The sequence below is a fragment of the Sphaeramia orbicularis genome, unplaced genomic scaffold (assembly GCF_902148855.1).
Source record: "Sphaeramia orbicularis unplaced genomic scaffold, fSphaOr1.1, whole genome shotgun sequence".
NCBI lineage: Eukaryota > Metazoa > Chordata > Actinopteri > Kurtiformes > Apogonidae > Sphaeramia > Sphaeramia orbicularis.
The window spans coordinates 31,087-58,119 of record NW_021941669.1 but is presented as its reverse complement, the minus strand read 5'-3'; the positions used below and the strand labels follow the sequence as shown (position 1 = coordinate 58,119).

The 27,033-nt window shown below is 39.0% G+C and overlaps 1 long non-coding RNA gene across 1 annotated transcript; it reads left to right on the top strand.

Annotated features, from left to right (window-relative positions):
* On the top strand, nt 1–25,758 carry LOC115416766 (uncharacterized). The gene is made up of 4 exons (XR_003935020.1): nt 1–109; nt 7,639–7,655; nt 17,035–17,040; nt 25,749–25,758. It is a non-coding gene; the product is annotated as an uncharacterized LOC115416766 (long non-coding RNA).
* The last annotated feature ends 1,275 nt before the right edge of the window (nt 25,759–27,033 follow it).

The following is a 27,033-nucleotide window of genomic DNA, read 5'->3' as shown; positions in this document are numbered from 1 at the left end:
CACAAAGACAATCTAATCTAAATTATAGGGCAGTAACTTTCAACACAATCTTACACTATATTTGGTCAAGGGGTATTGAAAGTTCGCAGCATGTTATGTTACATATGTCGTTATCTTTCCTTTGTGCCACAGAGGTAAATCTTCAGTATATAAAATAGACTAGGTGAACTGTTCAAATGTTTTTCAGTCACTCACTATACTGTCATTGAATGAGCACAAGTGAAATCACACACATTTAAGAAACAACTTTTAATCTAGGCCATTTGTTTCTAGTTGGAATCATTTCAATGTAACACAAAACAATGGAGAAGCTTCATTCATGTTAAACCAAATAATAGTTATGATCAGAAAATAGCAACATTAAAGGAAAAAAAATCATAATCATCTCTTCATAACCTTTAGTTTTGCACTTCTTTGCCTCGTTCAGTGAGTTCTATCTGTAGAGAAATAATGCTTGTACTGTTGGATCTGCTCAGTGTTAGCTTAGCGGTGGTCACATTGGTGTTTTGTTTAATGAGATTGTTCATGACATACGCTAGCTGATATTTGCTCCTTTAAATGCTTGTTGTTTGGATTGTGTTCTGTCCTTTGTTGAGCTTTTAGCTGAGGTTCTTCTGCTTTAGTTGGATGCATAGCATGGGTATATTGCTACCCAGATAGCAAAGTCATTTTGGCTTAAATCTGGCCCAAAACTGGCATGCCATTTTGGCAAAGTTCTGGGCGGATGTATGGGCCCTAAATGGCCCAAAATAGGCAAGCCAAAATCAAACCAGAAGGAAGCCAAAATTCACCCAAAAGTAATTGCAGACTTCCAAAATATAGCCATAATTGTCCCAGAAAAGCCCCAAATCCCCATAATCCAGCCGAAAAGTAGCCAAAACTGACCCAAAGAGAGGCCAAAACAAGGCCAAAATTCACCCAAAATTTGTGTTGATTATGCTTTTAAAATGAAGGGGGTTTTCTTCTGGGTAGAAATTCGCACTCTTTGCGCAGTGTTTTGGCTGTACAGAAATATGCCAAAACACAGCCAAAACACATCAATACCCAGATAGCAAATATTTTGGCAGTATTATCGCATACATTTGGCATTTTTGGCTTTTTTTTTTGGCATTATGAAAACCTTTAGGCTTAACTGTGGTATGATTAAGGTTATCCATAATAGATATAGAGGCACCAGCAACATATGGCTGAGTTATGGCGTATGTGTGGTTAACCAAAAGACTGGGCAAAGAGTGGGATCAAGGATAGGGATGGTATGGCATGTTTATGGCAAGCCAGGAGATTGACTAAAGAGCGGCAACATCTTTTCTGGGACAATTATGGCTATATTTTGGAAGTCAGCAATTAGTTTTGGGTGAATTTTGGCTTCCTTCTGGTTTGATTTTGGCTTGCCTATTTTGGGCCAATTAGGGCCCATACATCCGCCCAGAACTTTGCCAAAATAGCATGCCAGTTTTGGGCCAGATTTAAGCCATAATGATTTTGCTATCTGGGTATATGGAATAAGATGTTGCAGCTCTTTAGTCAATCTTCTGGCTTGCCATAAACATGCCATACCATCCCTACACTTGATCCTGCTCTTTGCCCAGTCTTTTGGTTAACCAGGCATATGCCAGAACTCAGCCATATATTGCTGGTGCCTCCATATCTATTATGGATAACACTGGTCTACAAGGAAAATGCTTCCAGAATAAAAGTAATGAAATTTTACCACATGAGAGTCACTGATAAAGAAAAATCAAGTCAAAAATGCTGGTTGGCTGAACTTTTCAAGGTACAGCCTTGGGTCAAAATGTGAAATTCAAGAATTAACGAGAGAATGGGTTTAACTCAAAAGGAATATTTGTCTCAGAGCTACAAGATCTACTTCAAAACACTGTCTGCACATTAGAATACATTCACTTTACAGGTTCTATTTAGTGGAAGATTTCTAAAACTATTATAGAAATGTACATAAACCAATATATATATGTGTAATAACACTTAATCATATACCTTGAAAACATCAGCAAACCGGCACTTTTGTCATTTACTTTCCAATTAATCTTATTAAAATACGTAACATTTAGCACATTTAATGTCTGAAGCGAATCATTTCTAAAAAATTGTAGACCAGTGTAATCTTAATCATACCATAGTTGAGCCTAAAGGTTTTCATAATGCCAAAAGAAAGCCAAAACTGCCAAATGTATGCCATAATACTGCCAAAATATTTGCTATCTGGGTACAGGCCTTGAGTAGCATTACCATGGCAACACAAATGCAACAGCAGTGGGTGCATTTGGATGTAAGAAGTCGATATAGGTATTGGCCCCTGCTATGTAATTTCATTTTATATGTTGATCAACCAATTTTGAATGAACCAAATGTTTGGTTGATATTTCTGCACATACATAAGTGATAGAAAATGTTACATTATGTGAAGAAATGATTTGTAGCTTATAGACCAATATGGTTTTCATAGTTTCAGTCTCCAGGTGTCACTGACTGTTTAAAGGTTGTATTCTACAAAGAGATCTTCATTCTCGTGACTTTGGAGGAAAAGAATAGCATCCCGATGAGATGATACACAGTAGGTGAGCAGCAGTTGTGTGCGTAGCCAGGTATAACTGATGAGGTTCAATATAAATGTGCACTCCTGCTGAGTTCACAGGGCACTGCTCCAGTTTAAGTTTGCTGGATCAAGATTGCACCACAACAGCCGTACATTCTTCCTTCCTCCTATAAATCTGTGGGTGTAAGCTTAATGTGGCTGCATAGGCAGCAGACCTTAAATAGAGGTAACTAATTCCACTGTTGCACTCGGCCTACAATTCTGCTGAGACATTTATAACAGGGTGCAGCTGCCAATACCTGAGGAAACAAATGTATTGCTGGTATTTTGGTCACCATTTAGCAGGAATTAAAGCCCTGAGCCATGATTGGTGTTTAGTGTTGTTCATTAGCCTGTACACAATTCTTACACACTGTGGTGTCAGGATTGCAGGTGGTACTGGACCACATGCATACGAGGGGTTTTCAGGATGAAGCTATTCTATTTTTTTTTTTTTATTGTCAAGAAATCTCAAGAGAAGGTGAAAAACAAATGGTGAATAATTCCCAAGTATTTGTAAATGTAACTAAAGCTTGATACTTTGTTTCTCTGTGTTATAAACCCCTAATTTGTCCCAAAGTTGCGAATAATGCTCAAAGGAACCAGACTGGTGCACCTGGTAATAGGATTTTTAAAATGAATGCTTAAATATAAAGGCTTACCGGCTTTTATTTGACGGTAGGGCTGGGCGATATGGAAAAAAAATCATATCACAGTCATTTTTTTCATATTAGATGGTATCGATACGTATCACAATACAAATCAAATCACTATTTTTGTCAAGCTTAAATTTTCTGTTACTCATAAGTTAGTTGTGAAGACATCAGAAGATTATTTTTGATTTAAATATAATTTATTTTCTGTCAGAGGTTGAGCATGACAAATGTGCTGAAGAACATTATACAGCTGTTTCAGAGAAATAAAACAGGTACATGTGTAACCGGTGGTGTCGGACTCTGCATTCTGTTTTTTTAAGGACGAGACCTGCACGTACGACTTTGGAGGCAGTCTCCATTTATTGTTTTTTTACGTTCCTGACAAAAATGACATAAAACACAAAAACCCCCGGTCTGCGACCCCCGTAAAACATGCCCCTGCACAAACCAAATGATAAAGAAATGTGTTTCAGCATCATAAATACACCTCATACAGTTTGAACTAGCCAGTTCATACAAAAAATTAAATTAGCAGAGGCTAAACCAAAAATGTTCTCAGACTGTACGGCTGCTTACCTCTCCCACAGAGATCCGGAACAACAGGGAAGAGGTAAAGGCGTGAAAACTCTAGTTATAGCGGGCAGTGTCGCACTATAAACTCTTCGTTGGGGAACAGACACAAATTAACCCTTTCATGCATTAATTGTGAGAACCTTAGTCAAGATTTTTTTCCTCAGTGTTTTTATTCCTCCTTAGGCATGAAAAAGAATGCGATCGAGTTTTTTTTTTCTTTTTTTTTTCTGTGGCGTTACAAACATATCCATGCATTTAATTTTTGAAGTAAAGAAACGTGTTTAAAACCCAATATCAGAGAGGGATATGAAAACAATGAAATAAAAACATGTTTAATGCAGCTAATCTGATGTCTTCTCACATTTTAACATTTTCTAATGCTATTAATTCCTGATTTCACCGAGATAATGTGCAAAAAAAACCCTTCTTGTCTTACAAATAACAATTGATTTACACTCAAACATGTTAGTGCAGATCAGGTTTATCAAGAACAGCAAAGTTACAGTAATGGTCTGAATGTCAGGAAATGAGGTGATGCGTAAGTGTCCACTGTGTTGGCTGATATGGAACTAAAACAACTAAACCCATTAATATACAAGAGAACAGCTGGAGAATAACTGTCCACTGGAGTGACTTATGCATGAAAGGGTTAAAAGTTCCATATACTGACTCGGAGGCCCATAATGTCAGGTATTAACCAAAAGAAATGAAAATAAAATGAACAGATTTTGTGTAATTATAACAAACAATACACAATCTACATACCCACATTGCTGCAAAATAATTGACCGTTACACATATATTTAAAACTCAAGTAAAAGTCTGACCAGCAGGCAAAAGCGTTGAAGTTTTAAAAGAGAACACAAACAAAACAGACCACCCTCACTAAACAATGCTGGGGGTATATATGTGGGGGTGCGTTCCTTAACTGCCATAACTGGCGTAAAACTGAAAATGAAACTTAACATGCTTTGAACGTCTGACTCCTGGCTTCTATGCCACACCGTACTTTTCAGTAACCCGGTCGCCCGAGTTCTCGATCACATTTTCTCCTGAGGGAACACTCATTACCTCCCGCTGCAGCCCAAACATTAGTGTGTGCAGCGGCTGCTCTTACGCCTGTTCAACATAAGTTGATGGGGCTCTAGCGTGGTTGGTTCGGTGCGGTGCTACTTAAATATGATTAGTAGTGCTGGGCAGTAATTAAAATTTATAACCGCAATTAATCGGGTGGATTTCTGCGATTAATCACGATTAATCGCATAGTTATATGGGGGGGGGGGGGTTGAAGTATTCCGGTGATAAAAAAAAGTAATTCCACATTGCAGTGCTTACAAACAACTTTGGCCTTCTCAACCCCACCATCTGAAGACATTTAAAATGAAAATGTCCTCACCAGTTTATTTCTGGTTGTGAGTGACTGACAGGAGTCTTAAGCCCACCCCAAATGCTGTCATTGGTTGAAACACATGATGACGCCGATTGGGAAACCAACCCTGATCAACATCCCCCTCTTCCTGTGACCCATGGTTTACCTACGTGTATTCACAGAGTGACAGCAACGGACTTTCAAAGTAATATGTGATGTTCAGTTGTTCAAAGTAAACAAAGGGGGCCCTCTAGTGATCGGAAGAAGTTGCACTAACATATGTTTTGTCCTTGTGGTGTTCCCGTAGCCAGTTCAGACATAAGAAGGAACTAACAGACACGTTTCTTTCACTCTGTTTGCGTGGCCCGAAAAACGTTTGCCTGTGAGTATTTTATGTTCAGTTGTTGTAAGAATGAATAGTATAAAATATGTCTGATGTGAACCTTTGTTGCTGGATAAAAAGACATTGTAAATCTTAAAGTAATCTGTAAATGCTAATCGTTAGTGTGTCTATGGATTTTCCCATTCAAGTTAGCATTGAGCTAATCACATCATAAATAAGTAAAGGTTAGTTCAAAGGTGGGCATATTATACCTAAACACAACCAATGAATTTACATAAACTTAACATGAGCCTGCATAAAGAATTAGCAACCCATCTCCGACTGCTAGCATAAACGAATTAGCTTAAACATGTTAATAACACATTGTAATAAACACATCCAAAATAACGTCATAAACATGTTTCTAACGGCACGTAAATCTTGTAAATCTTAAATTAATCCGTAACTGCTAATCGTTAGCATGTCTATGGATTTTCCCATTCAAGTTAGCATCAAGCTAGCAATCTTTTCCCATTCATTTAAATGTATAATGCCATGTAAACGTACTAAGGCCAGGAACAGAGCTGAGACATATTTTGTATCTATGTTGCAGTTTTACAGTGAGTCTCAAGTAAAAGATTTGGAGAGAAGTTTTGGGCGTCCAGCTTTTCTTGGGAAACCTGTTGTCTATCTGCCGAGCTAATCGCTACACGCACACAAGCAGAAGCGGAATAAAATGAGTTAGAATAAAACGGCATTAACGTGAGATTAAAAAAAATTGTCACTGTTATTTAATGAATGCGTTAACGCGGTAATAACACATTAACTTGCCTAGCCTTAATGATTAGCTGTTCTTATGTCTGTCAAAACATGGACGACAGAATTCTAAAACTGTATCGAGTATGTCTCATATAGGAAAAGTTAAGTCGCGATATATCGTTTTATCGTCCTAACCTATTTGACGGATAAAAACACAACTGCAGCTGACATCATCACACCATGTTTCTGATAACAAAGATGCATTATTTGCTGTCAAATTTATTTTTACATTTGCTTTTTTTTGTCGGGATTGTTCTCACAGGTTAATATCAGTAGTACATAACATTTTGGCTGGAAAAGGCAAAAAGATATGCAGTAATTGGGCAAAGTTTACTCAAGGACGCTGCAGGGAAGTTTGCATTCATATGGCATAGTTAGGAGATGGAAATGTTTATCCAGCAATACCCATATGGAAGAAACATTGCTCTATTCTTTAGCCCATTTCTTTCAGAAGATCCCTGTGTGAGTTTCGAGGTCCACATTCGTTGACAGACTGAGAGCCATTACACCTTGCCGGGGAATTGCAAGTCTACATAAGTTTAGCCTAAGGCAGGAGCATACCTATTTGCTTTCTGGATCCCATGGTGCTTTCCCATCTTAGGTGCCTCTCATATATCATCTGTGGCATATCTAATCATACTGTGCAAAACAATTTTTTGCATATTTTGGTGAGATATACGTCTTTTTCCCAGTTCAGAATAACCCCTGGTATTAAAATCTTTTCCCTGATTTTCATGGGTTTCTAAACCATGTGATAAGTTTAGTGAGAAAATCTGGATGAAACCGGCTGATTGTAATGAAGGTTTTGACACTCACTGAAGCAGTTAAGCTGCCAGCAAAGAAATAATTGATAAACACTTAAGCAGGAGAATACATATTTCTTTTGTGTCTATTTTCTGTCTTAGTAAGTTTAATATTTCCAAAGACTGTTCCCTTCAGCTAATGAAAATGCATCTAATTTGCATTTTATTTTCCTGACATTTCACAAATGCAATTCAGATTCTCATGACAGTTGGATGGAAACGGTAATAGAGTCACCAGCTGAGGGCAGCATTCAACGCACTGACAGTTCAAAAGAACAATTAAACTTGTAATGAGTTGGAAAAGAGAGATGGCAAAAAATAAAGAAAAAGTACATTTTATGATATGTTTTTATAGACGGTTGAAAAGATGAACACATCTCGGGGGTGTGAGAAGATGAAAAAATTGAACCTCAAAGCCTTGTAGGATTTCAGCATATGTCACCACTAAAGACTCAATATTTGTGCAAGCTAAATGTGTTGTGAACTCTGAGGCGCACTCGGAGTGTCCTGAGGAAATGAAGTTCCATGACAACTCAGAGGAGTCAATTAATCGCAGGGCCTTAGTTCAGGCAGAATGATGAGGTGGGGTTAAGTCTGCTGGGTCACTAATTAAAAAGAAGCAAAGCTCATTTCTGTCTCTGCAGCACAATGGTATTTCAGATGGATGCTTGCACTTTCCTCCACACACACACGTGTACATGCATATGCATGTAAAGAAACATGCGCACACAAACAAAACTGAATCCTCATTAGATTAGACTGCTGAAGGGTTGTTGTTTCACAGCTGTGGATGTTTTCTCCACGTTAAAGGGCTTTATTTAGTCTAAGGGCTGAGTAGATATTAATGGTATAACTAGATCTGGCAAAATCAACATGGGTATACAAGTGCTGCATGATTTTGGCCAAAAGTAAAACTCAGATTTTTTCCTCTAAAACCTCAGTTTTCAATTTTGATTCAGGCTGGTGGTGGCGTTTTAGCTGGCATGTTGTTTTCATGTGCAGCCTGCAATGCAGCGCACTGCTCCCATTTGGCATGTGATGATGTTTGAGGTGCTGAAATAAGTCGGTTGTGCTGCTGTCTTTGACTGATACCGCCTTCAGGCTGAGTTTGCAGCGAGGAATGGTTTGCTCTTCATCGGAAACTTTGAAGCCCGGAGGTGCATGGCCCGGAGACACGAGAGATTAAATTCAATTTGACGATTACCCTTTTTTAAACATCAGAACTTCAAAACTATACCAATTCTACACAACCGACTTGCCATTGCTATTTTTTAGCCATGAACTTATTATTATTATTATTATTATTATTATTATTATTATTATTTGTTTGTTTGTTTGTTTATTTCAAGCATTCACAGGATACATGCAAATTCAAAATTCCAAAAAATAAAAAAATAAATACAATAAATAAATAAATAATTCATTTATACTCGAAAAGGAGTGGGAAGAAGAAAAACTTATTTAATCCCACCCCCATTCTCATCCTCAGGTAACGTAACATAATAACTTTTAAATACTTATTCCTGTCTTTTGACTTCGAGCCAGAACAATGGACAAAACAGGCCTAAACCAAATTAGAATAAACTCATTTGACAGTATTTACATTGCATAACCAAAATGTGTGTAAAAAATAGAAACAAAGTACATTCCTGGTGGTGTTGCCACAGGTAACAGTTAACCGTCAACTTACACGATAATAATTACATACCAACAATGGTAAAAACAAAAAACTGCAATACCACAAGTGGTAAAGAACAGCAATAATTACAGGCCAACAATGGTAAGAAAAAAAACCCCAAAAAACTACAACAGCGCTAATGGTAAAGGGCAGCACATACCAGCGATGGTAAGAACAATAGCAGATGGTACTGGACAACACAGACCAACTAGATGAGGAACAACAAGCACACATTAACATTTAAGACAGAGTACGTATGGAACATCAGTTTTAAGACCCTCCATCTTTATACCGGGATATTGTTGTACAACAGTTTAAATCGGTGGATATTTTGGCATTGCTTGTGTTGGATGTCCAGACTGTTCCAAAGTTTCACACCACATACAGACACACAAAAGCGTTTAGGAGTGGTTCGAAATTTGGGAAATATGAAATCTCCAAAACCTCTCAAATTATGTGTACTTCTCCCTCTCCTTAGCAAATGGCATTTTTGTACTGGTGTGTGGAGACCAAAGACTGTGGAGACCGCTCTCACAGTTAGGAGGAGGAGCCTACGGTAGCCCGGAGGTGTGGCTCAGAGACACGAGAGACATGAAATTCGATTTGACGATCACCCTTTTTAAACATCGTCCTAATTAAATAATCTGATTTCAACTTAAAATGGATTAATCGTGCAGCTCTAGGTTATACTAATCAAATAGATAAGAGGGAGCCACACAGACGCTGGTGAATCAGCTCCATGGATGTCCAGCATCAATTTATTGCCAGTGTGAAACACTGTTACATGACATTGAGAGAGCAATTATCAGCAAGACAGACAATAATTTGGTTAATAAAGATCCCTTTAACAATCATTATGCTACTTTGCTGATTCCTTTATCTCAAGGCGAACAGGAGGGAAAGAAGACAGATGCCCTAACTGCTGACAAAGACCTTATTTAATTCCTTTTGTTTGAGGTAAAAGACTGTATTAGAGATAGCCATGCTTTTTAGTCTTCTATAATGTGGCGGTTGTGTTCATTTTCTTCCTGGGTAATAAGGCTTAGGGAAGGACACTAGAAGAATGGCTCACCTCTTCCTCTTCACCTCAATTTACCTTGTCCTCCACAAACCTTGCCTCAAAGCCTCCTCTTTGATTTGCATTCATGTAGCTAAATAATGAAAGATGTTGTACATCAGCGGAGAACCCAAATTGTGTTCAGGCAGGTGGCAGGAATCGCAGCCAGGCATTGTATGATATTCACTTGCAGAATCCGTGCAAAACTCTGTCAGTCATGTAATAGACCAGATGAGCTCACTGTGCAGTTTAGCCACAGGAAATACAGGGTGGGGAAGCAAAATTTACAATATTTTGAGGCAGGGATTGAAAGACAACAGAATGCGCCTTGACATTTTAGTAACTTCATAGTGTGAACAGGAACATGTCATGACAATATCCAACTCAATCACATGACTGGAATGGAAAATTCACCTTTTACTTTTCACATTATAGCTTATCGTGGCACCTTAATGTTATATTTTCCAGATTTTCTACCAGTACTGTTTTTATATTTCTACTTTTTTTTATGTATAGTGCGTTTGCGCTTGTGTTCTATTTTTATTCTTGTACAGGGTGGGGAAGCAAAATTTACAATATTTTGAGGCAGGGATTGAAAGACAGTGTATGACCAATTAGTTTATTGAAAGTCATGAGAATTTATTTGCCACAAGAAAATTGACATAATAGAAAATGTTTTTATTCTATGTGTCCTCCTTCTTTCTCAATAACTGCCTTCACACGCTTCCTGAAACTTGCGCAAGTGTTCCTCAAATATTCGGGTGACAACTTCTCCCATTCTTCTTTAATAGTATCTTCCAGACTTTCTCGTAATAGTTTTGCTCATAGTCATTCTCTTCTTTCCATTCTAAACAGTCTTTATGGACACTCCAACTATTTTTGAAATCTCCTTTGGTGTGACGAGTGCATTCAGCAAATCACACACTCTTTGACGTTTGCTTTCCTGATTACTCATACAGGCGAAAGTTTCTGAAAAGGTATGGATAATAGTGTTAGGTATGATTATGACATCAATATATGTTTGGTTTCAAAACAATTGCCGTAGTACCTGCTGGGAAAAACAACTAAATGTTCATTATAAATTTTGCTTCCCCACCCTGTACATGAAGCAATGTTATGATTAGAAGACTCATGAAAAGTTGGTACTTTACCTGGCATGTGAACAAGGATGTCTAAAGAATGTGGCTGTAGAAGCAGGGATTTAAACTCATGATCGTCCATTTTTTGAAGCAGTTTGTTTTGGTAACTAAACAAGAAAGGCAGCAATGTACAACAAGGAAGAAAAATACGGCTAACTCACAAATCTGGATTTAAACAACACATTTTTAAAAAGGATCAGAATTAGCAAGTTAATTAAACATCAAATTGGCTTTTTTATGAGGGGGGCAATGCAGTTGGAGTTAATTTGTTTACAAGAAAACTTGTGGTAAATAGGCGTTAATCTTGGCAGTAATTGGCATTTGTATTGGGTATTTGAAAATTATGCATGAAATAAGGACATCTGAGTGAATTCTTGAGATGGATAAAAATGACTCAAGCTTGTGGAGGACGTTGACCTTCCTCTATGTCTCCTTGTCCCTGTTTAAAAGATGCAAAAGATATTTTATGAACGAGGAGGATCCTGGGTATGCAGCGCAGTCAAATAGTCCACCTACCCCATCAATTTTAACACAAGTCTTAGATTTTGGCTTTTTATGAATGTGTGCAAGTGAAACAAAGTGAAAGGGTGGATTTTAAGTTCCTGTGCAATATTTCATCAGGATATTAAGTAATTAAGTAAGTATTTAAAAGCTTCATTTCAGCCCATATTTAATCTTCCCAAAGTGGGAGTAGAAGTCTATCATGATATTTATTGAGCCTAAAAGTAGGTCTGGAAATCAGAATGGCACAGTTTCAGTGTGAAGAGTGAGAAGAGTCGACAAAAAGAACATAATTATAAATTGAGACTCTGACCCCAGCAACCCATTTAATGATCAGGGTTGCATATTTGCCATATTGACTATGATCAGATGTGCTTTTTTACCTCTGCCAGCAGGTATTGTGATCCTTTTGCTTTTTGTGTTTGCGTGTTTGTTTGTTTGTTTGTTTGATTGTTAGCAAGATAACTCAAAAAGTTACGGACAGATTTTCATGAAATTTTCAGGAAATGTTGATACTGGCACAAGGAAGAAATTAATAAATTTTGGTGGTGATCGGGGGGGCAGATCTGTTATGGTGAAGGTCTGGGCTCTCTGAATGCTTTTCTTGCTTTAGGTTTGTGTTTAGGCATTGAAACTAGATTTGGAAGTCTAATAAGTGCATTTTAGCCTCGCACCTCCTCTGTTATAAACTTAAATTTAACCATAAATGAAAAAAACACAATGTTTTAAGATAAAGAGAGAAAGTGAATGATGGAGATAGAAACAAGACATTACAGATGGTAACTAGAAAGCACTCAGAGAGCACAGACCAGTCTGCCCCCCATCCCCCCACCCCACCCCCCGATCACCACTAAAATGCAATCATTTTTTGTTCCTTGTGCCAGTATCAACATTTCCTAAAAAAAAATTCATCTAAATCCTTCCATAACTTTTTGAGTCATCTGGCTAACAGCCAGACAAGCAAACAAAATATCCCCCCCCCCCCCATCATCACCAAAATTTTAATCATTTGTTCCTTGTGCCAGTATCAACATTTCCTGAAATTTCATCCAAATCCATCAATAACTTTTTGAGTTATCTTGCTAACAGACAACGGACAGACAAACCCCGATGAAAACAATGAATATATCACCTCACCGTTACACTTGGCGGAGGTAACAAACAGACACCACTTGTCCCTTGTGCCAGTATCAACATTTCATGAAAATTTAATCAAATTCTCTCTATAATTTTTGAGTTATCTTGCTAACAGGCAAACAAACAGGCAAACCCTGATGAAAACAACCTCCGTGGCACAGGTAAACAACAAACAAATACCATACAAACACAAATCCTCATTTAACTTCTGCCAAAGCTTCATGTTTGGTCATACTCTGTTTTTGCTCTGTATTGAACTTGAAATATGTGGTGCTTTTATTCCTGATGGCTTCACAGCAGACACTCATGGTCACTCAGACGTCCCCAGTTCAATAACACAGTGGGCACCAGTTAACCTATAGGCCAGCAGAATCAGCAGAAAGGTCAAACCAGGCTCACTGTCTGCCCTTAGGTATTTTTCTGTCCTACTTAGAAGAAAGTTAGAATCGAATAGAATCGAAGTATATCCCTAAAAATAACCAGCCCCTCCCTCTCCGGCACTTTTATGACACGAAAACACACACCCACACATGCACACCAACCAGGGATAATCTAATTTCCCATGTCATGGATGAAGAAGTTGAACCAGAGGTGCCGTGGCCCTCTGGCTCTCATAGACACAAATCTAAAGAAAGATAGAGGAAGCATAGGAGCGCAGATAGAATGAGGAGATGTATTATTCCCATAGTTCCGGGAAAGACACTTCATCTGAGCATCATCTGTGCTTTTCTCCTGGGGGCTATAACTGGTTGGCTAACAACAATAACAACACATCTCCGTGGAAAGGAATGCTGCAGCTTGGAAAAACCACAGCCTTATCATACACTAGTCATCTTTGTCATATAAGTAAAAGGCGCAGTGTATTGTTTCACACAGGCAAACACAAATCTGTTGTATCCTTTGTGTTGTCGCAAGATAGGCAATGAAAGGCAGCATATCATTCTCCCTGTCTAATAGGAACAATCAGACTCTATCAAATGGATACTGTCAAACACATTTGTTTATCTTTCTGAAAATGTGTTCATAGGTTTACTGAATGCAATCTGAAACACAGTCAGTTAGATCACAGGTGCCAAAACCGGCCCGCCAAAGGGTCCAATCTGGTAGTGATGGGACTTTTGGCTCTTTGAAGGGAGCCGTTCAATCAGGAGCCGTTCACTGAAAAGACTGACTCTTTTATGTTTTTTGCATTATTTTGAAACACCAATGTTTGAATGACTAAAAAGGCTACATGTGATGATTAACATTACATTTTTGTTTCTGTAAATTGGCTTAGAGTCTGGTTCTGACCAACTCTGTATGTAAAGTGTCATGAGATAATGTTTGTTATGTTTTGGTGCTATATAAATAAAATTTGATTTTAAAGTTGTTTAATTGGCGCAGCAGTAAATATTATCTGACTGTAAAAAAGAATAGTTAGTTAAAATGTGTGGGCTAAACACATGACATGAGAAGTGACATTAAGCAAATGCTGGAATTTGACAAAAAAACATCACGGTACATTATGTGGACTAGTCTGGAGCCTAAAAATGAAGAAGAAAATAAAACATTTTCCTATGAAATAACATTTTATTCTCCTCAAAATAAGAACAATAAATGTGTGTAAACATTCATTCATTCATTTTCTGAACCCGCTTTATCCTCACTAGGGTCACGGGGGTCGCTTGGAGCCTATCCCAGCTACATAGGGGTGAAGGCGGGGTACACCCTGGACATAACGCCAGTTCATCGCAGGGCTGAACATATAGAGACAAACAGTCACTCTCACATTCACACCTATGGGCAATTTAGATTAACCAATTAACCTATTAGTGCATGTGTTTGGATGGTGGGAGGAAGCCGGAGTACCCAGAGAGAACCCACGCAGACACGGGAGAACATGTAAACTCCACACAGAAAGGTCCCACCCCCCGTCAACTGGTGTTGGAATCGAACCCAGGACTTTCTTGCTGTGAGACACGAGTGCTAACCACTGCACCACCATGTTGCCCGTGTGTAAACATACAGGAAAAAATTGCACAAAACACAACAGTGATTAATCACTGCAATTACTTAAATACTTGAACTATAGTGCAATTCTCAGAACAAGAACAGTATGTTAGTAAACATACAGAAAAAATGCACAAAACACAAAAGCGATTTATCATTGCACTTAAATACCTTAACAACTGTAGTGCATTTTCCGCTTTTCCACTAAATTGACAGGCAATCGGACACTCCCCCCTTAAAAATAAAAAATAAAAAAAATTAACGGCTCTTTACAAAGACTCAGTTCCCATCGTTCATTTCAAAGAGCCGTTCAAAAGATTCGATTCGTTCGTGAATGTCACATCACTAAAATCTGGCCCATAGGATGAATTTGTGAAATACAAAAATTTCACTGAAGATATTAATAATCAAGGATGTTAAAATCATTTTAGGTCAATTCAATTTAAAGTAGATCATCCATCCATCCATTTTCCTTTACATTTACCATTCTATATCATAATACTGGAACAGGGGTCACCAATCCTGGTCCTCAAGGGCCGGAATCCTGCATGTTTTAGATGTATCCCTCTTCCAACACACCTGATTCAAATGATAAGCCTATCATCAAGCTCTGCAGAAGCCTGATAATGACCGTCAGGTGTGCTGGAAGAGGGAAACATCTAAAACATGCAGGATACCGGCCCTCGAGGACCAGCATTGGTGACCCCTGTACTGGAAGGTCTCAGAGCATGTGTGTGTGTGTATATCACCACAACTCTGACAAATTTAGACATTTTTAACCGGCCAATTTGGTACCTACAGTTGAGAAATAGTTCCATCTCCACATTAAATATCTCAACAAGTTGATCAGACCAATATTTTGGGAGATATTGGTCATTTTGGAATACAATTGCCTTATAGTCACGGAAGCGCAGTACCACACTGCATGATGGGAAATGAGGTTAAAAACAGGAACACCACATTAACGGTGCTCGAGACTTTTGTGACCAATTTTTCATCACATCTGTCAAACCTCAGTCATATCCTCAGTATCACGAATCTGTAAGTCTGTCTGTCATTACTCACCTGAATCTCTTGCATTATGGTGAACAGTTTCTTAGTGCCATCCACCATAAACAAACCATGTGTTTACGTTCAGAGCCGGGAGGGAACTCGGGCATCTTTGGAATTTTGTCGCCACATGCATTGTGGGAAAGGGGAGGTTCACGAAGCCACCTGCAGCAGCAGCAGCAGCAGCAGTACAACCATATGATATTATATGGAGGAAGCAAACACAATGTGGAAACGGCTGAAACGGCTGGAGGAATATGCATAGAGGGAGGGGAGCTCCTGCTGTTCCCGCGTTGTATCTTTAGCAGCTGTCGTGACAAAATTCCAAAGATGCCTGAGTTCCCTCCCAGCTCTGAATGTAAACACATGGTTTGTTTATGGTGGACAGCACTTCGAAATTGTTCACCGTAATGCAAGAGATTCAGGTGAGTGATCACAGACGGACTTACAGATTCATGATACTGAGGATATGACTGAGGTTCACAGATTTGATGAAAAATTGGTTACGAAAGTGTAGTCTCATGACGGTGGAGTGAGTGAACAGACTCAAAAACAGAATTATAAATTATATTATCTTCCTCTCCGTGTCAAACCAAATTCCTGAACAACCATGCTGATTGGTTGGTTAGCAGGTCAGTGCACGGACATCCTCTGCGAATGACATTTACGAAGACAGATGATCTTAAGGAATGAGCCTAATGGATTTGGTGTTTACAACTAGTCGACTTTGTCCTCTCAACATCTGTTTTTATCATGTTGCTTATCCAGAGGTGAAGACGAACAAAGGACTGAATGACAAAAATCACTATATGTGCCATGTTAATAATGTAGTACATTATGTGTTAATGTTGATTAACTCAGCATGTTAACTCTTTTATGCACGTAAGACTTAAGCCATTTGCCTGACCTGTGGTTTCACATATGTGTGTCCTGATCATGTTCACGGTGAATTATGTGAAAGTAAGAGTATCACTGCTTATAGCATGTCTGAATAATCATGCTATTATTTTACTGATACTTAAGTGAGGTTACAGGTGATGTATAAAGTTTGGGTGATCTTATTTAAGGATGCAAAGTTTTCTTACAAGGCTGCCCACAGTCCTCTCCCCCTCTGTCTTCCAAGAGGGAAGAGAAACGTGATACTGAGATATGCAAACGACTCGTTTAAATATTCATGAGGAGGCATTTTCCCGCAGAAAACAGACAAAGAAGGCAACGCCCCAAGGCATCGATGACTCATCTATATGCACGAGGAAGGCGTGCCAAGCTGGTTTTTGGACAAACTATAAAAGTAAATGAAACCAACTTTTCGACAGAGTCCTGTCCATCTTCTGGGCTCTCACCTAAGCAAAGAGTCTTTCCCATCTCCCAGGCTCTCACAGAGCAGAGAGCTTTCTCCAAGGAGTCTTGACCATCTCCTTGGTCCCCAAGAGCTGTTCCATCTTCACTGTTCTCCACTTCTCCTGGCGAGCTTTCCAGAACCAGCCGCCAGAGCCAGCTGTGAACCTCCTCCAGCCAGCAGAACTTCAGACCTCCAGCGCAAGCACGTCGCTTCACAGCCTGTTCCTGCTTCGAACTACGTCAGAAGACTTCATCCATCTGCCGTCAAGGCTGTGCCAGTTGCTGCATCCGCACCACAACAACTTGTAAGAAAACTTGCTCCTGATTTATCTGAGTTGGTGTTATTCCAAGTTAAGTAGGTTTACCTCAACGTAACCTCACTAACATTATAATATCTTGAATATAGCTGTCTGCCAACTTAATCTACATATTCTCCTGTCCATAATCTCCTGCTTCTTTTATCGTATTTGTCTTTTGTCTCTATGTTATGTGTGTCTTAGTTTAGTTAATAAATTATTTATATGTATATAAATCCATTGCCTCAGTTGTGCTTGTGTACTGTATATTTTACACATGGGTTCACTGTGCAGTCCATGAACTATCAACCTATGCAAGATTTCCAAATTATTGTTTTGGGTTGATTTAAGTTTAAGCTTAGTTATAATCTATAATTAAATTAATCAATAATCAACACTCAATTAATCAATAAATTGGTATCCTATTCTTGCTACAAAAGTATCCCGCACCTTTAACTCCCACAGTTCTGACATATCAATATTAACATTGGAGCCTGAGTGTGTACTGAGTGACATTTCAGAGAGAGAGAGAAGATACCACACAGTTTCACTCTTCAGGGGCACCTGGGTATTAATACTGTATATTAACTGACGTTTACATTTTAAAGAATGATTTACCAAGCTATTTTTATATCACTACTTATAAAATATAGGCTAACATCTTTTCCCAAAAGTCTGTTTTCTCCAGCATAAAAACGACCACATCCCCACTGGTTACATACTAGGTCTCTAATAAAATCCAGTTGTTCTTAATATATTCCTCGTCATTTAAGACTATTTCACTTTTTATAAAAAAAAACAAAAAACAGATAAGATACTAGATAACAAATAATTATAGGTAATAAAAATAATTACCTTAATTTCTGGAGGGTTCTGCCCAAAGGATCACTGAAGTTCTATCTAATGTAATGTAATGTAATGTAATCTAATCTAGACATTTTATACTTTTTTTTTTTGGGGGGGGGGGGGGGGGGGGGGGTTGGGTTATTTGATGTTCTTCCACATGGCACAGATGCAGAAGATCTCCTCAGGAAATGTAAATAAATTTAGAGAGTGTGAGAATTTCTGAAGTTCCAAATAAAAGAAGAATCAAAATAATCAAACATGTTAAAACACAGAATAGTTATTTCAGACCATTTCTTGGTTTAATTTACAGAACAAGTACTGTTGTATTTTGTCCTGTACCATGATACAGAATCATATATACTTAGATAAGAGAATTTCTTATTGCCCAGCCTTAACCCTTTCATGCATGAATTATGAGAACCTTAATCAAGATTTTTTTCCTGTGTTTTTATTCTTCTTTAGACTTGAAAAAAAAGAACGCAATTGATATATTTTTTTTATGAACCTATTTTTCATGCAGTTCCAAAAATGTCCACTCAGCTGAACACCATGCGTTAATTTTGGAAGCAAAGACACATGTATTTACTGATATATTGTGTGAAACTATGAAATAAAAACATTTTTAATGCTGCTAATCTGTTGTTTTCTCTCATTGTAACATACTCTAATACTAGTCATTACTCACTTCATGGAGATATTATGCCAAATAATAATAATAATAAAACTTTTAATTGCAGTTTAATAACAATAACAAGCAATTAATTAGACTCAAACACGTTACTGCAGATCAGGTTTATCTAGAACAGCAAATTTACAGTAATGGTATGAATTACAGTTTTTAGGATGATGCATAAGTGTCCACTGTTTTGGCTGATATGGAACTTAAACAACAATATACATGAATATGTAAGAGAACAACTGTAGAATAACTGTCCACTGCAGTGACCACTATGCATGAAAGGGTTAAAGTAATTTTTTTCCCCCCAATTATCTTTATTAGATTTTATGACATTTTTACAACAACAAATGGCACAACACAACACCTGATCTACATGAAAATAATAAAAAAAAATATATGAAGCTGCTGGAAGATAAGCAGAGTAAGAAAATTAAAGTACATTTTTAATAACAATTGTCTCCAATTAGGGCTGCATTGATAGCCCTCTGGACTTTGCATCCCTGCCGGGGACAGTTTCACTGATGCGGCACCCTGCCACTATAGAGATGCTGACCTGGGTTAACTTAAACATCTTATGTCTGTTCAAACCCCAGGGGACCTTCTTCCTGGCTCCTAACTGATGCCTCTTTCACATGGAAGCAACGTTGCCTCTCAGCAAGAAGAAACCAACGATCAATATCTTGATCACGTCTAGCTGTGTTTGTATGTGCTCTGGTTTCTCCTCACCGTGCAAATGCTAGTAAAAATAAATTCACAGTGCAGTTTAGGAGTCCCTACATGTACCTTTTGTAGAGCTGGAGATATTTTCTTCGGTGTGTTCAAGTCGTAAGTGTGTTACTGTGAATGTCTGTGAAATATGAGGCTCAGACAGGAAGTGATCAGCTAATCCCAGCTAATAGAACTTTATTGTTCCTTTCAAAGGTCTTGCCATGTTACTTTACAGTGTCTGTGTTGTGTCTGAAATTGGCTAAATTTCACAGTCGGGAAGGGGATCTGTGTGAGGCAATCGATTTAAAATTGCCACTGAGCAGGAGAGTGCAATTGATGTCTCGGCTACTCAGAAATGAGTTTTCTTGGCTTTCCGATTGAAATGACGTGGAGCCATTGTGACTGGAGGCAAAGTGGAGCCGGGCAAGGACCTATTATTGAGTGCTCCCCCAGGCCAAGCCAAAGCCAAAATCAGCTCCCTCTTCACTGTCCCCAGTTGTCAGTCCACACTCCCACAATAACACAGAATACATTAGCAGCAAACCTGAAAGTGCACAGACTGAAGCGGGGTCCTCATCTCATTTTTTTTTTTTTTTTCTTTTCTTGGGGAGGGGGTGCACAGTGGGTCAGGGCATCTTCTTTCCACAGGTCTCCTCACAAGAGACAGCCAATTAGAAAGCTCTCCCTTTGCATCATCCGCGGGGAGCTAGAGGCGGCGCCCGGGTGCACCTGTCAATATTTACTGTATATAAAATACATCATTCATTGCCATCTGCTCTCTGGCAGCACGTGTAAGGGCTCTGCCACTGCAAAATTAATAGCACTTCTAATGCTTCTTTCCTAATGGGCCTAATCAATTAATCAGCCCTTCGCAATCTGGAGGCACCATTAACCAGTGCATAGATCCCTAATGCTGTCAAAAGATATGAGTTTGCTCCGCTGTTGCAATCAAACAAAAGTGAAACTGCCTTTTCGCTGCTTTTAAAGTTGCCGTATTAACTTTTACAAATATCAGTAAAACACTTTGTTCTTCAGGAAGCGTCTTGCACCAAAGCGTCGTTATTCTGCAGCTACTGTTGTGTGTCATCAGCTCTCTCCTTGCACCATGATGACACATGCTGTGCAAATGGCAGCGTGTACTCAGAAATATTGCATGGGCAGCCTGAAGCGTAGACCCAGAGGCTGAATGTGATCATGCATTTTGATGCTTCTGAGTGCTCTTCATCAGACGCCACAATGTAACGTCCTCGGACCTTTGCACGTCTTGTCTACTTTAACACCTCTGGTCCCCCCCCCTTTTTTTTTTTTTTTTTTTTTTTTTTTTTTTAAATGCAAACATGCCAAAGCCAGAGAAGACAGAGATGTAAAATGATGTTTGACAAACATTCTTCTCAGGAGGTGTCGCATTCTGATTTCATGACCTCAGGCACCTGGAGCACTCGGGTCTATTTCAAAGCCGAACCCCGCATTAGAATTTCTAGCACACTTTTACTCTAGCATGTAGGGCAAACAGTCTGGGGATTAGTGTGTATATCTGAGTGTGTCTGTGTCATGTTAGTGGTGACAGTGGGTGGGCGGTGTATATGTGAATACAAAACTGTCATTTTATCTGTGCACTCTCAAGCCATCAACAGTATGATCACGCATCAGAGTGGCTGCTGTGTCTGACTGCATAATCACCGGAGCAAATCTCACTCCCATTCAGCCCTGAGTTATCAGAGAGGATATTGTTTTAACCCTTTGTTATGTGGCTCTGACAGTGGATACGAAGGCTTTGTGAGGAGCTGGTTGTTTTGCACCATACCTGCAAATGTAGGGCTTATAACCTTGCACATGCTTGCATTGTGTGAATGTGCACACGTACCCACGTGTTTAGTCTTAACATGTGTTGAAGCATCGAAGGTATATTCCTGCTTTTTGTTACATACAGTCGGCCTGATCACAATCAAGGTGTACAAGTATATTTGCATCAGTTATTCATCAGTATTGCAAAAACATACCCCCAAAACCATTCCCAAAATGTTTCTTTGGCCATCTTATTACTAGATCTTGCAATCCTCCAAATTTGAAGAAAATCGGATAAAAACTGATAAAACAGCGACCTGATGAGCATGAAAACGTGCACAATTTTATTGTTATAAGAGAGCAAAATTATTGTACATAATGTTTTGTAACACAATAAATAATTACTACTCAACTCCTGTGTCTTTTTTATTACAAAATACACACATCACATTGCTTTTCATTTACTGATCATTTTTGTGGAACAGCTGTTTGATTACACTGGTCAACAACAAATTTATTGTTTAAGTTTTTTTGGGGTTTTTTTTAGGATAATTTGGTGTGCTGAATCCAAAAATCACATTAATTTTGCTCAATCAGGTCAACTTTCTGAACTATGCTACATATTGGCTTTTTAACATTTTTGCTTACATTATGGGCATTTTCACATCATATTGTGGTGGGAAAATTTACTTTTTATATTTTATACTTTTTATATTTTATACTCTTTTAATATGTTATACTGTTAAGTACATGCTGAATCATTATATGGTGATGTTTACCACTCTGTAACACCCCCGACTCGGGAACGAAGTTCTTACCTTGATGTTAAAACCGAAACGCCTAATGTCTGGTTATGTGATGGCGCCTGCATGCTAGATATTATTTAAACAAGGTAAGGGTAAGAGGCCAATATGGCCTCTTCCCCCCGGAACTGGAGGACTGGTATGGAGTGGTATGATTTACATATGGGGTTGTCATTTGGGTGTCACCATTGGGGGGGTTGGATTTTTGGTCTGTATATCTTTAATATTTCATGGTTAATCAGACTTCACTTACAGAGCTTTGTCTGTGATTGATTTCTCAATAAATGCATTTATTATTTAACTCTAACTTTCTCCCTCTTTCTTTGTGTGGGTCGTCAGTTGAACGGTACATTTCCACGACAATATGATACAAAATTCTTTCATATTTCTTGCAATAAATGAGTTCTGAAGATTTTACTTTTGCCAATTTATGATTAATGTTTTTTTTAATATTACAGGTGAATGAAATGGCTTCGACTAGAAGATCTTGCAAAAATAAGCCTGACGTATTCTGCTACATCTGCGGTGAATACATAATAAATAATAAATACATCCTGTTAGAAAATGATTTTTTTTCTCTTAAAACCTATTTTGGGTGAGAACTACATAAAAAATCAACTGATAAAGTCACAAAAATGTAATCAGTTTTGTGAGAAGATCCACATTTTTCAAAATCAAATTAGCAAAAAAACCTGACCTGATTGAGAAAAACAGATGTCATTTTTGGATTTAGCGGTGCAAAATGGTCCTAATTCAGTTGAAAAAACCTAGACAACTTGCAAAAAAAACATTTTTTTGTAACCCAGTGTAATCTATTCTTATTTTCAGTATTACGACAATCAACCGTTTTGTTATGAAAACCCTTCTTTTTACAGCCCTTAACTGTAATAATAGAATGGGAACCTGTCATTTCAGTATTACAGGGTGTCCATAAGTCTCCATACATAGGAAAATAAAGTTTCTTGACATAAACCATTTTATTTATATAATATGCTCTATATGACTGCCATTTTGTCGGGAACACATTTCAATGTGTGTCCTCCACTGCTGAAGAACTATAAGAAGAAATATAAAGAAATACATGTTAGAACCATATATGTATGGAATGTATTAGGTCTCCTATGTATGGAGACTTATGGGACACCCTGTATTAGGACTAAATATGCACAACTATACAGATTTTGGTATGCTCCCTGGCTGCAGAAAACTTGGTAACGATGTGTCAAACGGATGTTTACGTCGAACCGCATGTTTTCAATGGTGCATTGTTCACCAAAATTCATGTAGTGTCCGTACACCAATATACTTCCATCAGTAATATCATGCATATGCCTTATAGATATATTGTTCTAACTGTTCACAAATGTTTCTTTCCTCCTGTACAGGAAGACTTAGTTCCAGATCTAACACAGATGCGACCATGTGGTAAGCCAGATTTCATTTCCAATCTTGTAGAGTCCGTAAACCAAGTAGTGTCCGTACACCATATTCAAAATATGTGGGTCTAATTTTATTGTTTCTGTCAATATATGAATTTTTCAGCACACATGCTTTGGACATCTACAGGGTGGGGAAGCAAAATTTACAATGAACATTTAGTTGTTTTTTCTCAGCAGGCACTACGTCAATTGTTTTGAAACCAACATATACTGATGTCATAATCAACCTAACACTATTATCCATACCTTTTCAGAAACTTTTGCCCATATGAGTAATAGGAAAGCAAACGTCACAGAGTGGGTGATTTGCTGAATGCACTCGTCACACCAAGGAGATTTCAAAATAGTTGGAGTGTCCATAAAGACTGTTTATAATGGAAAGAAGAGAATGACTATGAGCAAAACTATTACGAGGAAGTCTGGAAGATACTATTAAAGAAGAATGGGAGAAGTTGTCACCCGAATATTTGAGGAACACTTGCGCAAGTTTCAGGAAGCGTGTGAAGGCAGTTATTGAGAAAGAAGGACACAGAATAAAACATTTTCTATTATGTACATTTTCTTGTGGTAATAAATTCTCATGACTTTCAATAAACTAATGGTCATACACTGTCTTTCAATCCCTGCCTCAAAATATTGTAAATTTTGCTTCCCCACCCTGTATGCAATAAACAATGCATGATTCTCCTGAGTGCTGAACATTTGTATATCTTTGTAGGCATTAAATCTGGAGGCTATTAGGCTGGAGTGTCCGTACACCCAATAATTTCTGATTTGACAGGGGTACAAGCCTGCCAAATTTTTAGTAGACACCATAATACAAAAATATTTTGGACTTTAAAAGAGAATATCAGACAAATAAATGGCCTGTCTGATTTTTTGATAGAGCAATATTATTTTTTATCTATCTGTGCACCTTCCTGTTACCCTTGATTGTGATCAGACCGAGTGTTTTTGTTCTTGCATTCCCACTCCTTAGACTTCCAAGTACATAAGCATTCAGGTGTTGCTGCTCCCTCCAGGGCATATTCACTCCCATGCACACACAATACTCACCTAAATCTCTCACATCTACCTTTAGTACGCTTGAATTCCCTTAGTAATGCTGCGTCTCTTGCCTAAATACACTCGTACAGACACACGCAGCTGGATCTCTCACATCTCGCCCACAGCCTAATTCACATGCATGACCGTTCAGATATTCCCATATCATCTGTGGCTCTCTGTTTCTCATGCACCCACACAGTCAGAGACACACACACCCTTGCCAGATGATCCATCCCACGAATAGCATTAAACATCTGGTGGACAGGGCTTTGTCCCCCCGCTACATCTCCTGCGTTGCCCTTTACCAGACCCAGGCGCGTCCTGATGGATCACCTGCGGACCGGGATGGATGGTGGCTCGTCCTCTCTGTGCACCCTCTATGCCATTTCATCCTATCTGTGCTGCTAATCTGTCATTCTCAGAGGCCATTTGTTACGGAGCTCGGCCTGCTGTATGGTTTACATATCCGCATGTGTCTGCATATGCCCACACAAGAGATTCCTGACCCCTGCTTGCAGCTCCAGTTGGACTGCCACCCCTACACGCACCCAGGAGACACGCTCTGTCCTATAGCAATTGTCTCATCTTTTGCATTCTCCGTCATGTAACAGAGTGGCTCCTTTAAACACATTTTGCAGGGTTACGCTCTGTGCTGCGAGTTTTTGTCCTCGACTTGTCTCCTTCGTCTCTTGTGTCGGAAATTATAAAGGAGGGATGAAAAGGTGAAAATTAAATTAACAAGGTGAAAATTGCTTTGTCTGCTATGGCAAGAAAGAAGTACAGAAATAGAAGGTGGAATGTTTGTTTCCGTGTTCTAAACAGTGCTACATGTGAGATAACACGTTATTTGATAATACAATGCTGCTGCCTGATGTGAGAAAAACAACGCTGATCCGAGCATCAGGTTGCATTTTTGATGAGTTGAATATATTGTACTTCACTGCAAGTAACAGAGGCACTATACACTATATTGCCAAACGTATTGCTCACCCATCAAATAATCAGAATCAGGTGTTCCAGTCCCTTCCATGGCCACAGGTGTAGAAAATCAAGCACCTAGGCATGCAGACTGCTTTTACAGACGTTTGTGAAAGAATGGGTCGCTCTCAGGAGCTCAGTGAATTCCAGCGTGGAACTGTGATTGGATGCCACCTGTGCAACAAATCCAGTGGTGAAATTTCCTGGCTCCTAAATATTCCACAGTCGACTGTCAGCTGTATTATAAGACAGTGGAAGGTTTGGGAACGACAGCAACTCAGCCACAAAGTGGTAGGCCACGTAACTGACGGAGCGGGGTCAGCGGATGCTGAGGCGCAAGTGCGAAGAGGTCGCAACTTTCTGCAGAGTCGATGGCTACAGACCTCCAAACTTCATGTGGCCTTCGATTAGCTCAAGAACAGTGCGCAGAGATCTTCATGGAATGGGTTTCCATGACCGAGCAGCTGCATCCAAGCCATACATCACCAAGTGCAATGCAAAGCGCCGGATGCAGTGGTGTAAAGCACGCCGCCACTGGACTCTAGAGCAGTGGAGGAGCCTTCTCTGGAGTGACCAATCGCGCTTCTCCATCTGGCAATCTGATGGATGGGTCTGGGTTTGGCGGTCGCCAGGACAACAATACTTGTCGGACCGCATTGTGCCAAGTGTAAAGTTTGGTGGAGGGGGGATTATGGTGTGGGGTTGTTTTTCAGGAGCTGGGCTTGGCCCCTTAGTTCCAGTGAAAGGAACTAGGAATGCTTCAGCAGACAAAGACATTTTGGACAATTCCATGCTCCCAACTTTGTGGGAACAGTTTGGAGCTGGCCCCTTCCTCTTCCAACATGACTGTGCACCAGTGCACAAAGCAAGGTCCATAAAGACATGGATGACAGAGTCTGGTGTGGATGAACTGGACTGGCCTGCAGAGTCCTGACCTCAACCCCATAGAACACCTTTGGGATGAATTAGAGCGGAGACTGAGAGCCAGGCCTTCTGTCCAACATCAGTGTGTGACCTCACAAATGCGCTTCTGGAAGAATGGTCCAAAATTCCCATGAACACACTCCTAAACCTTGTGGACAGCCTTCCCAGAAGAGTTGAAGCTGTTATAGCTGCAAAGGGTGGGCCGACGTCATATTGAACCCCATAGACTAGGAATGGGATGGCACTGAAATTCATATGCGAGTCAAGGCAGGTGAGCAAATACTTTTGGCAATATAGTGTATAATTAAGGGACATTTTGAGTTCTCTTTACAGGGTAACATAGTTGACAGGTATAGTTGACATTTTTGCTGTTTTCAGACCTAAAATCAGCGTAACCAAAACACCACATGGCATTTTTACAGAAAGATTCTTCTAAATATCATAGATATACAACTAGGGATGTGTATCGGTAAGAATTTGGCAATACGATACAAATCACAA